Here is a 15,534-nt window from a genome sequence, read left to right as displayed (position 1 = left end):
CACTGAATTCAAACAAAATCTAGGCCTACTTTTTATTACACAGTTCATAGCTTATGGAGACAGACAAATGTAGCACCTAGACTTGGTTATAAAATAAGTGTGATGCTGCTATAGGAAATTTCATTCCTGATAATGGAAGAAACTCATTTTTTTGTGAGAAAACATTTGTTCAAGAGCTGAGTGTTCATCAGGGGTGTCATGGAGTCCCGGTTCCACAGCTCCTTCCGGGATGTTCAGGGGCCTGGCCAGGTGGAGAAGGACGTCATCCCTCTGTGGGGTCGTGTAAACCAGGCTCCAGTAACAGATGGTGCTTCTGGGAAATGGTCAGGCATCCCCATCACATATAAGGCCACATGTCATGGCTGGGATACACTTACAGTCCATCCTGGCCGAGCCTGCCAGAACTCAGACACATGGTTTGGGTCAGAAGCTGAGAAGTGCTGAAAATATTAACGGTAAGAAGTGGCTCTTTGGCTGGCCTGTCAGAGGGCAAAGAAACAGTAGTGGTAACTGGGAATTAGGCACAGAACATGAGAGGATGCAGCCAGGAGAATGAACCTGGGGGCTGCATGTGGAAAGTTAAAACCAGTGAAACCTACAAGATACTACACCTATTTCACACTAATGAAAACCATGAGCTGACTGAGGGCAACAGCACAAATTAGCTAAAACCACAGGTCAGTGAAGGTTCTGTGGGGTTTTTATCAGCTCTGAGCCGTGACACAGTGAGGCGAATGGTCAGAACATCCAAGCCACAGTGACCTGTGATAAATGATGAGAAAGAGGAGTATATCTAATTGTTGAATAAAGTAGCTCGCTTTATTGACCTAATTTTTAAAAATGTGGGAGATGTCCCACTTCTCCAGAACCGAGGCCATCTCCAGGACCGAGCCATCCCTGATGTCCGTCCATGAGGACATCCCCCCACCGGTCTCCAGCCATCAGCTGCAGCTCCAGAATACAGTGCCCCAGCTCTGCAGCCCCAGAATGCAATGCCCCAGCTCTGCAGCCCCAGAGTGCAACGCCCCAGCTCTGCAGCCCCAGAATACGGTGCCCCAGCTCTGCGGCCCCAGAATACGGTGCCCCAGCTCTGCGGCCCCAGAATGCAACGCCCCGGCTCTGCGGCCCCAGAATACGGTGCCCCGGCTCTGCGGCCCCAGAATGCAACGCCCCAGCTCTGCGGCCCCAGAATGCAACGCCCCAGCTCTGCGGCCCCAGAATGCAACGCCCCAGCTCTGCGGCCCCAGAATGCAACGCCCCAGCTCTGCGGCCCCAGAATGCAACGCCCCAGCTCGTGCAGGGGGCAGAGGGAGCCCTGGGGCAGTGGCCAACATGTGCTCAGGTGTCAGCACGCAGACAGAGGCCAGGGGAGGGTCAGAGGTGCTTCTTCCCACTGGTGGCACCGCCTGCCCTTTCAGCACCCAGAGTAGATCAGATGCTAACTGTTTTAAGGTCACGGCCCTTCACTCCAAAGCAAGACAAGGAAAAAAATATATTCTCTGCTCTGAGTGTCTTGGGAACGTATGGTTAGTGGTTACATGCCCTTTGTTTCAGAGGAAAGAAGTTTATGAAAAAATATAATTTTATACCAATGGAAGAGACTAGTGCTAGTATATAGAGGGACAGTTGATGCTAACCCGTAACACTGTTACCAGTGAATGTTAATACATTTACAAAGTACTGAAGAGAAAGTCATTTTAGGTTGTATTCAAAAGGGGTGGGGTGTGGGACAGAGAGAGAGAAACAAAGACAGAGAGAAAGTGACTGAGAGGAGGGGGAGGAGACAGAGAATGAATGCTGTACTGTGTCCATTGTGTTTTCCTTTGGGGAACAAATGAAAGACTATTTACAGATTATTTGAAAGGTCCACTCAGGTTTATGATGGACCATTTTTCCAAGTTTTAGTCCAAATATATGACCGTTTAGTGCTTTTCTTCTAGAGTCCCCATAGAAAGCAGCATTTCCCACGCGTGCTCCTAGAAATACCCGCATCTGGTCACCAAGGCCCGGGGTCCAGCTCAGACTTTACAATGCTCTACCATGAAGCCCCAGGTATGACTTTAGCAAAGCTAAATCCTGCCTGAGTCACAGTGATGGAAATCATTGTTCTTTGCTTTTCTCTTTGCACTCTGGGATACAAAAGACACTTGTAACTGAAATTGTTGTAAAAGTAGATTAATAGGGATGCCTTCCAGTCCTAACTCACAAAGCAGTTAGCATGCTCATTCCAGGGCCCCAGCAAAGGCGGCTTTCCCGTGCTGTGAGGCGGTCCAGACGGGACAGTCTGCGCGGTCGTCTTGCAGGCCTGGACACTCATGGGCTCCAGGCAGGCTGTGAGAGCCCCCAGGCGGGTGGCACGGACAGCCCCTGATCCCCTCGACCCGGCCACCCCACCTGCTGAGCAGCAGCCACTCCGGCGGACAGATGCCTGGGGCTGGTCTCCTGCTCAGCCCAGGGCATGAGTTCAATTCGGAGTCTGACAGACCTCTGCCATCAAACGTGAGGGAACCTGCCGTGCAGGGGAGTAAGAGAAATGCTGTTTTCAAGGCTGAACGAAACTGACAAATAAGGTCCCACCCCCACCCCCGAAAAACAAAGAGGACGGAAAGAAGGGGACACATGTGTCCTTGTGGCTGATTCATGCTGCTGGATGGCAGAAGCCAACACAGTACTGAAAAGCAATTATCCTCCCATTAAGTTTTTTAAAAATTCGACCAAACAAAGAAAACAAGATGAAAAACACAACCTGTTGCGGAAGCCAGGTGAGTCCCGGGAGAACAGTCCTGTCCTGGACGGCGTCCACAAGTCACCGTGCAGACCTCTGCAGAGCCGGGGTTGGGGCAGTCAGTGCGGGGACCACGGGAGGCCGGCTCCGGCGGCTTGGGCAGCCCTACCCCACCCCAGCCTGGCTCTGATCTCAGCACAGTGGGGGGCCCACTCCAGCAGGGCGGCTCTGGGGGTCAGCCGGCACCCTCCAGGTCACCGGACAGGTCCTTCTTCCCACCTTGTCCAGCTCTGAAGGGGGGTGTCAGGCTTGGGCGCGCCACCTCCGGGCAGGGGGCCTGTCCCTGCATGGCCAGAGGCAGCGGCCATTCCCAGACACGCCCACCCCCCTCCCAGACCCCAGGCCCTTCCACTGGCCCTCCCGCTACAGGACGGCTGGGCAGGGGCAGCCCGTCTCCAGGATGGTGGGGCATGGGCGGCCCCTCTATAGGATGGCAGGCACAGGCGCTCCCCTCTCCAGGATGGCAGGGCAGAGGCAGCCCCTCTCCAGGATGGGGCCGCCCCCAGGCACCCTGGCCCTCCCAGCGCCCGGCTGTCTCACTCACTGTCTGCTGTGACGCCCGCCCGACACAGCGGGAGAAGGCGGACAGCGCCCCGCACTCTGGGCTGACGGAGCCCTGCCTCCCTACCTCCAGCCAGTCTCCCGAAGGCAGTGGAAGGGAGACCGAATTCGAGGTTCAGGCCACAAGCCTCTCATGTTCAAAGAAGCTCCTGGAAGCCCTGGCCAGGCTCCAGGGAGAGCAGACCTGTGCGTGGTGATGGGTGCTGTGACGCGGCCACGGGCCCATCTCTCCAGCCCCTCCAGGGGGCAGAGCCCTGCTCAGCACCCTTTACTGTCCACTGAAGACCCGACAAGCAAAGGAACGCCTGGAGAGAACTGCAGATGGGGCACCTGGGCGCAGGTCCAGGGCAGGGTAGCGGGAGGCAGCCTTCTAGTCAAACACTCTCCACGGTAAGATGCTGTGTTGATGAATAAGGAGCTCACACGACTTCAACAACTGTGGCTTGAAATAAAGCTATTTCTACCAAAGATCAGAATCCCTGCTACAGTGAGTGTCACTCTGCGCCCTGGATGCCTCAGTAGAAAGATCAGGTGTAAACTAGCATAGTAAACTAAGTTTGCCAATACATACTCAAAGGAAAAAAGTCACCATTTTAAAAATGGGACCAATTATAAATGGTTAGGGAAACAGCTCCTGGTAGAGTCTATCATGTGAGAACGTGTACACACTGTCATCCATGCTCATGTTCACACAGAACAATTAACCCACCCTCTTACCTGAGGCAGACATCACTCTACTCCTCACAAAGACAACGCCACCGCTCCTGGGAGTCTGTGGTCACCTCAAGGACACCAGCGTTCTGAAGATTTCGTTGTTGGAGGAAGCGACACCATGATGGCCCGCTGAGGACCAGCTTCCTTTCACGTGACTAAGTCCAGGCTCGGGGGGCTCACCACATGCTCAGCCGCGAACTTCCACCCGGACCCTTGACCCCGAGGTAGGCAGCAGAGGTGCGCTCCCAGTAGGCCCCGAACCACGCCTGTGCAGCCGCCCACTGACCAAGGAGCAGGAAGGAGCCGGCCCCAGGGCACATGCACTCCCAGCCGCAGAAGCCCTGCATTCCAGGCAGGGTTCGCCCAGATGTCCAGGCTCTTCTGGGGCTGAGGGAGCGTGTGAGTGGCGCAAATGTGGGGGTACACTCTGTCCAGAGGGAGCCTGAGTGGAGACCCTGCGGACTCCGCTCCTGGAGGTGCCGGGGGCCCCCCTCAGCCCTGCCCTGGGGGCCCAGACCCCCCACCTGTGTCCTGACCACTGGCTGGCGCTGCGGGCCGCCCACTCTGAGCGAGGACTCCTTCTTCAGAACCACACTCATGCACTCTCCACGAGGCATGAATGCGCATGGGATATGCCCTCTGAACTTCGGCTCCGTCTCCACCCGAGTCCTCCCTCCCCGGAGCCCGGGGTGACACCACCGAAGACCAGGTTATTCCACAAAACCTGTCCACGTCATCACAGCTCAGGAACCCACTTCATTCGCCAGGGCCGTCCCACCTGGACACGGGCAGGTGCTCACTCAGCTTCACTGTAAAATGCTCTGTCCCCATCTGCACCATGAACCTTGATACCTGCTTCTCCTACAAGGAATCTGAAAACCCGTGAGCAGTCGCTGCGCAGTGGGGAACCTGGTGCGCTGGTCCAAATGGACCTCAGGTCACAGAGGTGCACACCCGCCCACCGCCGCAGCTGATCGGCGTGAGGGCCTCGCGCACACGCCTGCAGGACCTTCAGGCGCCTCCTGCACGCGGCCATGCCGGCCTGAACTCGGTGCCTCCCCCACTGGGGGAACCCAAGTGTCGTCAGGGCTCAAGCTCACCCTGCTGGCCTCTGTCCACAGAACCGACTCCCCCTCCACTCCTACATGCACGCCCTTGTAGACCAGACTCACGGACACACCTGCCTCTGTTCTCTGGACCAGAAAAGCGACTGACTTCCACCTGCTCTCGACCTCTGGCCTTGCTCTGCTGGCAAGAGAAAGGTGAGCACCCCCAGCGTGCTGCCTCCCAAACCAGGGCATTTTCACGTCTCCGCTCAAGATGACGCTTCAGAAGCAGGGGCCCAGGCAGTCCTCTCGGCAACCATCCGTGCTCTGCCCACAGGACTTTGTCCCAAGAGCCGATCGGGGGTTCCAAACCCTCGCTGATGAGCATCCAGGAGGTGAGCTAGCGTGGTGAATGTGTAAGGCCCCCAGGCCCTCCTGACTCTCAGAGCAGCTCTGGGTTTGTTTGGGGATGTGCAGCAGGTTTGTCTTTCAGTTTCCTTTGGCACAAGAAACCCTGGGATCTCCCTTCCACGTATTCAGCCAAAAGCTGTTGGCTGCTGCTGAGTTTTGCTTTGGTTTCTGCTTCTTGCCATCAACCCTGTTCAGACTCGAGGCCAGCTGATTCTTCCTCAGCCCCCACCACGGCCCACGTACTGTGCTGGAGGTTTCCAAGCGCACCATCTGCCGGCTCACAGCCTGAGGGGTACCTACCATCACCCAGACTTATAGGACAAGAGCTGAAGGGACAAGGAAACGGTGAGTGCCTTGTGTGAGGATTCAAATTCACACCCACGCTTTCTGACTCCAAGTCTTCCTCACCCCAAACTGAAGCCAACAGGAGGGTGTTACAGAATCTTAAGGAAGTAACGGGAGAGCGTGGGGCCTGCAGACAAGGCCGCCTGTCAGTCAGCCGACATGAACACCCAGGACCACGTGCACATCAGCCACACCCAACCTCAGGAAGCAAGGCCACCTCTCCTGTCTGTCTTTCCTCTCCAGCCCGGGCGGCCGCGGAGGAGATGGCAGGACAGCCAGCAGGTTCACCGTCAGTCAGTCACTTGACAATCCACTAAAGCCAATAAACAGCCCCAACTGGACTCAGAACGGGAGGGGCTCACCTACCTCACGCGCTCAGGCCGAGGCAGGGTCCTTGAGGGGACAGTCACATTCGCTGAGCAACACACCCACTCAAGCCTATGCTCTCACACGCCATGGTGCCCTCCTGAGACCCCAGGCTTCCACGATCGTCTGTGAGCCCCACACGCCCCTTGGGGGACGAGGCCGTCACTGTGGGGAATGGCTCCTCGGCGGGCCCACAGACATGGCCTCCAGGGCTGGGGCCTGAGGGTGACGCCCTGTCTTCTGGGGAACTGGGGCTCGTCCTGGCCCGGCCCTGAGCCCCCAGACTGGCTCAGCACACCTGCACTGCCCCCGCAGGTGGAGGGCTGGACAGTGGACCACAAGAGCGCACAGCCTGCCACAAAGAACGAAGGGGCGGGCTTCTGGATCAGAAGACCACCAAGGTGGGCTGGTCAGACCCCTGCACAGGAGCAATGGCCCGACTTCACAGAGCGGCGGTCTCGCTGGGGAGTCTCTGCAGCTCAGCGGTCTCATGACTGCAGCCTCAGCTCCTTGATTATCTGGACTGTCACCGAAGAGAAGAGGGATTCCCAAAGACTCTGTCATATTCATACCGTTTGAGGAAACCCTACAGCCTCAGTGATATGTCAGGTGCTACCTTGAGCATTTTACAGGCAGAAACCCTTCAGCACTCACAGCCACATCAGGGAGCATCCCCCGTCCACTGAGGTTGCAGGAAAAAAGCCCTGTGCAGGTTGGCTCACACATTACTCTCCCAGGCCTGGAGGCTAAAGCTGAGGTCAGGGCACCAACAAGGCACCCCTCGCGGAGGAAGGGCTGAGAACTCGGAGGGTTCTCTGTGTCAGGACACTGCTCCCATTATGGGGGACCCACCTCACCTCCTGAAGGCCCCCCTGACACCATCGCCAGGGCACCAGGGTTCAAGGCGAATGTCGGAGTGACAGAGACATGCAGCCCACTGCAGGTGGGGAGATGATGCCTCCACCCCCACTTTCAGATGGAAAGTCTGTGTCACGCAGGGGTTTAGGAGGCAGCCCAGGTCACACAGAGGACACAGAGAACCCTGCGGTGGGGGCCGGTTGAGAGGCCCAGCCTTCCTTCCACGCTGTGCTGCTTCTCTAGATGGAACGGGGTTCTGTTATAATCCTGGGGATGCTGTTGAGCACATGGGCTATGGGACACACAGGAGAAGCCGCCCCTGCTGGCTCTGGGACACGGGTCAGATGCCAAGCTAGTGTCCAGAGCAAAACCCACTCTGGTCTCTCTCCCGCGCAGAGCATGAAAACCTTCACCTGGACTAGTCTGAGACCTGCTCTCTGGGAAGTGTGAAACTCGTGTAAGGATGAGACGGAATATTCCAGCAAAGTTGCTGCTTGAGAACACTTCTGCCCTCCCTCCTGCCCTGGCCTGAGTCTGCACCTCGGACTCCGTCCCCTGACCCAGCTCAGAGGTTTCCTGCAGGGGACACAGCCAGACCTAGTGGGCCTTCCACGGGACACCCTTGGGGGCTGGGCCATGTCCGTGAGCTGAGTGCGCCTCTGCCCACAGACCCCCCACAGAGCGTGCGTCCGGTCACGCCCCCCACCCCCCGCCCAGTGCAGGGGCTCCAAGCTCAGCACCCACCCTGTCCCTGGTGACCCTCTGGGGACTCCCCTGTAGTCCCCACACAACGAAGCCAAGCCCAGTGAGCTTGCAGCCCAGGATGTCCCCCGCTGTAAATATCCCAAGCGTTCATTTCAGACACATGCATGATCATATCCTGACCCGAGCAGCACACAAGTCACATTTTATTAGGGAGGGAAATCCATTTTTGGGGCATTTAACTCTGCTTCTTGACGCAGTAACTAGATTTGATTAATAGACTGTCTGCCCCGCTTCTGCTGTCTGCTAAGACTCTTCCCAGAAGAGAACACGTCTGAGACGTGCAAGGGAGCCTGCCTCTGGGAGGCTGAGGAGCCCACGCACCACGGAGCCCAGCGGTGGAATGAGTCTCATCTTCAAGTCCCTCAGGGAAGCGCCTCGCTGGGCGCCCCGGCCGGCCGAGATCCCCACGACCAGAAGAAGTTCAGCTACCGCGACGTCAGCCTACCGCTCACGCATGCTGCTCACCAAGCAGCTCCACCCACAGAACCATCCTCTGACTCTGCTCTTCTCTGAGCCCCACAAACAGCAGCGGGACGGGAGCTCTCCAGCGGGCAGCACCCTGAGGGCGCCGGGTGCCTGGCCCTGTCCCCGCCCTGTCCCCATCCCCCCGGGCGGCACCTGCAGCCGGCCGGAGCTGCTGTGACGCTGCCACCTCACAGCCCCAGGAGAGGCCAAGCGCTGCTGTCTCAGGTCCCTGACCCTTGGGGATGATCTGATTCCTTGGGGCATTTTCAATTAAGTCTCCTCTGTCTAGAGAAAAACTTCCTTTAATTCCGTCAAGACCTGGGGATGGCTGCCTCCCAGGCCCGCCTGGGATGCGGGGGCCGTGAGGATGGCTCCCCTCCCAGGCAGCGGACCTGTCCCCGACAGCAGCGGGGTGCGCCCTCCAGCCCCGGTGCCAGCCATGCCCGGGCTTCAGCCGTCCTGCAGCTCGTGGGCCCAGGCAGGCACTGTGCCCTGTGGGGCACAGGGGGTGCGGGGGGCCCTGCGCACGCCAGCCACATGTGTTCTGACCCACACGCCACTGGGCTCTGGGGACGGCCATGACCATCTGCCTTACCAAGGGGCCCCACAGTGAAGGCGGTCGGGCTCACGGGGCCCATCCTCCCCAGACTTGCGCCGGACGGAGCTCCTGGACCCTGGGGTGGAGCTGGGCCCCTGCCCCTTGGAAGGGCTCCTGGGAACAGAGTCACACAGGCTACGCTGGCTTAAGATGCCCCTCTCAAGGAAAGCATCCAAACACCTCCAGAGGGGATGAGACCCAACTCAGCCTGGACCCCAGGGCAGCTGCCCCCACTCCTCCCTGTGACCCCGGGCAGGGGGCCTGCCCCCTCAGCTGCCACGCCTGTTCCCTCCCCTCCTGCCCCCGAGTCACCAGCTTGATTTGGGGGGAAGAATCTTCTTCCAGAGCGCACCCCGTTGTCTGAGGCTGCCTCCCACGGCCCCGCTCTGTCATTCCATGTCCTACAGCAACACACCCCATCCCCACCCCCTGGGGGCGGAGGGCCTTGTGTTTCTGTGAGTGCCTCTGCTTTGTGAGTGACCGTGAGCCCTGGTCCACACACATGAGCTCTGCCCACACTCACCCCCTGTTGCCTCTGTGAACAAAGCTGGGGAGTGGGGACGGGGCAGGGGGGGCGTGATGCTGGGCCGGAGCACCACGCCTCCCTGAGTGCCTCCTCTGGACGACCTGGAGAAGGTAACCGCCGGGATCTGAACATTTCAGATACCATATTACAGCCATTTGCATTCAGCTCAGGAGAATGTGTATCTACAAAAGTCTCAAATAATAATCTAGTACAAGACATGGTTCACCCTCTGAAATCATACTTCAGGTGTGTGGCCTCCACTAGGAGCTGGACTCAGCTTCTCTCTGAACTTACAGAGGATGCGACTACCACACAGAGAGACTGAACACTGAGCTATTTACATCCACACAAAGAGAGGTATTTATGACAAATGTCATTTTATAATATATATGGTTATATACATCAATTTATTTTTTCCTCTTTGAGCATTTCCCATGGGATTGCATTGCTCTATGCAATGCTGCATATATACTGCTTTAACTCTGGTAAAATAAACATACAATCTACTACTTCACACCATTATTGAGTACGCAGCACAGTCACACTGTTGTGCAAACACCCCCACCGCTGTGCCCAGAACTCCCTCATCTCCCGAACTGCCCTGCCCCCACTGCACACTGACGTCCGCTTCCCCCAGCCTCATGTCTACCGCCCGCCCTGCAACTTCGAGGAGCCTCGCTGAGGCGGACTCACAGGACCTGCCCTCCTGTGACTGGACACCTGCACACAGCATCCTCAGGTCCATGGTGTTGTAGCCTGCATCAGAATCTCCCTCCTTCTCAGGGCTGTGTCATATTCTACTGACCATCTGGAGAGGTTTCTAACTCTCATTGTTAGGCATGACTACTTCATTCTCTTTCCTGGTAAATGAGAACCCACTGTGAAAGTCACTGGCATTACATTTCAGTGAAAGTACATTTCAGTAAAAGTCCTCTCAGAGGTTTTAAGAAGAGGCCAAGTCTGAAGGCTTCACCCTCTGGAGTTTCTTGACAGATAAAGTGTTTTCCCACGTGATTATGCAGTGGGCACAGAGGCACGAGGCTCCCCGGACCCCTGAGCCTGTAGACAAGTCTGCACGGCCAGTCCCATCAGGTCCACATTCAACGCCCCACCCCCCAGACAGCACACTCATGCACCTGAACTCAGGATTCCAACACACTTAGCGTCTGCACTGCTCCTCTGGGTCAGGGCAGCCCCACATCAGGGACACGTGGGTGGCACGGGGCACTCGGACACATGACAGCTGCAGGCAGGGCCAGTGCAGAAAACCCTCACGTGGCCCTCATCACCAGAAATGACACAGGTTAAAGAAAACACAACTTGTGCTGCTTAATTTTAAAGCAGATTTGACACGGACAGCAAGCAACAGAGATGCTTTGGTTCAAATGGCTCCTTGAGGAACCTGATTTTCCACTAGAATTACCTATCAGAAATGTACATCCATGTTTCAAATTCAGTCTCTTTCTGCAGAGCGCCTCCAACCTGCTGACCCACCACATGTGGACAGGGCCGGGGTCAGGGCCCAGATGCCGGGCCCCCTGCAACACGGTGTCCTACATGCGGCAGCCATGGCACCTAGGACCACCCTCCTGCTTCACTGCCCTACCTTCACTTTCTTACAAAAGCCCAGGACAGAGTACGGGCAGAAGTCCATACTGAAATGAGGGTCTTAAATATACCTCTACGCAAATAAAGAAGGAATCACTTAAGTGTGAGTGAATTATCTTCAGAACAAAGATCGGATAAACATAAAGACCTGTGCTATTTCTTTTTTTTTTTTTTCCTGTGCTATTTCTAAATGCTGTATCCACCAATTACGAACGTTTGTCAGGCCACTTTGGGCAAATAAATGAACCAGCTGAGTTTCTGTGCGAGGCCCAGTAGCAGAATTCCCTTCACAATCCCACTGGAAATGGTTCTTCCTCATCCTTTGAGATTCCTCTGTCAGAGGGACAGGGTCCCTCCTGAGCGAAGCCACGTCGCTGTGGCTGCTGGACCATAAGCTGAGTCAGCCTGGACCTGTGCCTAGTATCACCTGCCAGGGACTCAGAAATGACCAACCACTCAGGCTGGCATCTCCGCAGAGCACACAAATGACTCCTTGTTTTCTCTCTATTGTTGTGAAGTTTCTTGAACTGCTAATAGAAAATACTAATTCCCAGAAGCCCTTTGGAAGAATTCATAGCTGTTCATACAAGTCTAAAAAGCAAGAGCAGATCTAGTGAAATTTCAAGGCATAAAAGAGCTTTAGCAAATCAGATGCCTGGAATGGGAGCAGTGCCGCGAACTCAGGTCTTTCTTTCACTTTTTGCCTTCAAACAGTCTTATAAATGTCATAATAATAGTACTTTCTAAATGGACATTAGCCCCAGAGGAGATGACCCTGCAACGGTCCAACCCCAAAGGAAGCAGATATTGAAATGCACACCTCCCCACCTAGAAGGCTCACGTAGCCCAAAATAACTCACTAGAATTTATGATTTTTGCAGCACCCAAAGCAAGAGAGGAGAAAAGGGCCACCTCAGAGCCTGGGGCCAATCAGCATGTGGAAGCCAGCCAGCCTCTTGTGACCGCTAGCAAGCAGCCTGGCAGCATCCCAGACAGTGTCCGCGCCTTGGCAGGAATCCGCAAGTCTGCCCGCAAGGCTTCAAGAGCCGCCCTTTGAGACGGAAGGTTAGTGCACAGCCATGTGGATGCAGAGGCCAGCAGGCATCCTGCAGGCATGTCTATCTCACATCTGATGTGACTCATTCCAACTGAGTCTCCAAACTTAAAGTCTGTTTTTGGAAGCACAGGGCTGTGGGTAAGAGCTTCCGTGATGTGAGCGCAGAGCTCTGGGTCCGCTCATCTTGCGGCTGTGAACTGGGGGCGGGGGGAGGTGCCCCTGAAAGTTTCACACGGGGCCATCCGTTCACAGAGAACCAGAGCCCTGCTCCCAAGTGCAGATGCTTTCTCGGGCCTCTCAGATCAGAAGGGTGAGCATGCACCGGGCAGGGCAGCGATGGGAAGAGAGCGGTCGGTCCTGCCCAACTGCAGGGGGACCACCCAGAGGCCAGTGCTCAGGGCTGACGGCGGGTCTGCACATCACAAGGGTCTCCTGACTGAAGGACGCTTTCTGGCTCGAGGCTGCTGGGCCTGTCTGACCAAAGCCCCTTGGGATGCGCGTGACCCTGACGCACTTTAAATTCTGCATTTCTGAGCCCAACCAGAGCTACTAAAAAAAACCTCCCTGGAAGAAGTGAGTGCAGGGCTTAGCAGTATTTTAATTATTTAACAAGGGTCCCAGGTGTTTCTTACGAATAGTTTGGGAGATAATCAGTCTCTGCAGCAGCCGAGGAAAATCACCATGATGCAGAGAGCAAACACCAGTCCAATTTTCAGCCAGATGCGTCTCCAGCATGTTTTCATGTTTGCGCTCTTGCAATTAGGAAAAAGCTTCAGGGAGATGGCATTTCTAAACAAACCAGTTTTTTAAAATGTTTACTTTAGGTCTTTTTTTCATTTAACAGCTAGACCTTGATTGCTGAAAAATAAACTTCTTTTTTTCAAGATATGCAAAGTTCCCTAAAATTGTTAGGTATTCTTGGTGTCAAATTCAGCTAGAGTACACTCCCCAGGGAAAGGCAGGCAAACATTTACTCAGCGCACATGTCTTGGGCATCTCAGCCTCAAGATCCAAATTGAAAAATGAATTAACTCATTAATATGTGCAATTGCTTTATTCCTCTCCCATGTGGACTCTAGAGTCAAAGCATTTTTTTCTAGTATTGAGGGAGGAAAAGGTCACATGAGCGTGAAGCCTCCTGAGGGCTTCCTTTCTCAGCTCAGGACTGCTCTGCCCCGAGCCGTGACAGAGAGGAACTACCCGGGCACTAGGGTCACTGCGCGCCTACCACGCGCCTACACTGTGCTACATGGTGCTGCTCTCGAATTCTGACCTTCACAACTGTCTTGAAAAGAGGCCACTTGTATCCCATTATTAAAGTGAAAGTAAGACTTCTGGAAGCAATAAGAAATAAGCCCCAAATAGTTCCTTATTGGACCTCCCCCATGCTGACAACAGGAACCGGGCAGGCTCGCACAGGATCAGCAGCGGCTGCCGAGAGCCTGGCAGGCGCCCCGCAGCCTGAGGCGCCAGAGTGCAGCCCACGGGGTCTAGCGGGTGGGGGTGTCCACCAGCGAGGGACGGGCACTGACTGAATCCACATCGGGTGGTGGGGTGGAGGACGAGTGTGGCCCCCCTCCATCTGAGGACTCTCTGGCAAGACTCTGCTCCTTCCTGAATTTGGTCCAAAACCAACCCAGCCTCCACTCCCGTGCTTTTGTGCCTATCACTCTAAAAATGCCAAGAGAAGGACAAATAGAGGACCCACCTCTGCTGAACGGATGCCGTGGTTACCACTACAGAGTGTCTGTGTCCTCCAAAATCCGTATGTGGGACTCTGACCTCAGTGTGGTGGTGTGTGGAAGAGGGCCTAGAGGAGGTGATGAGGTCATGCGGCTGGACCTCCCAAGGCTGAATCAGAGCTCTCCTAAGAGCCCCCTCCTCAGCTCTTCCACATGAGGACACGGGAGGAGAGGCTGCTGCTGCAGCAGGAAGGGGCTTCAGCAGACTCTGGACTACTGGCGCCTTGATCCTGGACGTCTGGCCTCCAGAGCGAGGCGGGGAATGAGTGTCCATCGTTCACAGCCACCCAGGCCACGGTATTCTGTCCCAGGGCCCACGCAGACTGACTGTCATTGCAGACACCCTGAGGAAGATGAGTCCAGACCAGGGCAGGCCGGCCCCGGGGACCCACTGGAGTCGCGACGAAGGAGAGAATCTGTCTTCCACTCTGTTCTTGCCACAGAAAGCAACACAAAAGCCACACAAAGAGACAAGGAGAACACACACTAAGGAACACTCACTGGAAGGGGCAGAACCTCTCGGGGACACCCTCCTGTCGGCTGTCTCTCACACCCACCAGCTGAAGGAGGCAGCTGTGCTGGGTACCACGCGTGTGGGGAGAGAACACGTGTGTGCACAGCCATGCAGGTCACCAACACTGGATGAACACACAGAGGGTGAGGACCTGCGGCAGTGGACAGACCCTGAAGCAGCCTCACAACACGATGGACTGGAGGACTCGAGCTGCAGCTCACTGCCGTCGCCATAGAAACAAGACGCACTGCGAGACGGCATCGTCAGAGGACCGAGAAATGTGACGCTCAGCAGAAAACACAGAAAAGCACTCGAAGGATTTTTCCCCCAGAAAAATAAAGCTAATTATTCATTCTCTGTACCAAAAGTGTGTGGTTTCAACATAAACGCTGATTCCCTGTCCCTGAGATTCACTGTGCACCCTCCTGACAGACTTCGAACCCTGTTAGTGGCCGGGGAAGGAACCATTTTCACAGCATAATAAAAGTTAAAATGCCTGAAATCATGTGACCTCCACGGGAGTGAGGCATCCATCACGTTGAGGATGCTCATGCCCCCGGCTCTCACTGACCCCCACTGAGGCAGCCCTGACCCATCTGACCGTCTCCCCAGGGTGGCCCTCCTCACCTCCCCTCAGAGCTAAGTTCGTCTCCCCAGGGCGGCCCTCCTCACCTCCCCTCAGAGCTAAGTTCATCTCCCCAGGGCGGCCCTCCAGAGCTCCCCTCAGAGCTGAGTCAGTTTCCCCAGGGTGGCCCTCCTCACCTCCCCTCAGAGAGAGCTCAGGCCGTCTCCCCAGGGTGGCCCTCCTCGTCACCCTCAGAGAGAGCGGAGACCGTCCAGCCCTCCTCACCTCCCCTCAGAGAGAGCTGAGACTGTCTCCCCAGGGCGGCCCTCCTAACCACCCCTCAGAGAGAGCTGAGACCGTCTCCCCAGGGCGGCCCTCCTCACCTCCCCTCAGAGAGAGCTGAGACCGTCTCCCCAGGGCGGCCCTCCTCACCTCCCCTCAGAGAGAGCTGAGACCGTCTCCCCAGGGAAGCCCTCCTCACCTCCCCTCAGAGACAGCTGAGACCGTCTCCCCAGGGCGGCCCTCCTCACCTCCCTCAGAGCTCAGACCGTCTCCCCAGGGCGGCCCTCCTAACCACCCCTCAGAGACAGCTGAGACCGTCTCCCCAG

General features: G+C 56.1%; 2 protein-coding genes across 2 annotated transcripts in view; one reads left to right on the top strand and one right to left on the bottom strand.

The window, feature by feature from the left end:
• DLGAP2 (DLG associated protein 2) overlaps nt 1-15,534 on the bottom strand; it is a 587,786-nt gene that overhangs the window by 339,491 nt on the left and 232,761 nt on the right. The window lies entirely within an intron of this gene.
• The window catches only part of LOC122688032 (40S ribosomal protein S29), a 28,615-nt gene that overhangs the window by 8,108 nt on the left and 4,973 nt on the right, over nt 1-15,534 (top strand). The gene's annotated exons all lie outside the window — the stretch shown is intronic.

This window comes from Cervus elaphus, chromosome 32 (genome assembly GCF_910594005.1).
Source record: "Cervus elaphus chromosome 32, mCerEla1.1, whole genome shotgun sequence".
Lineage (NCBI taxonomy): Eukaryota > Metazoa > Chordata > Mammalia > Artiodactyla > Cervidae > Cervus > Cervus elaphus.
This window is presented reverse-complemented; position numbering and strand designations above follow the sequence as displayed.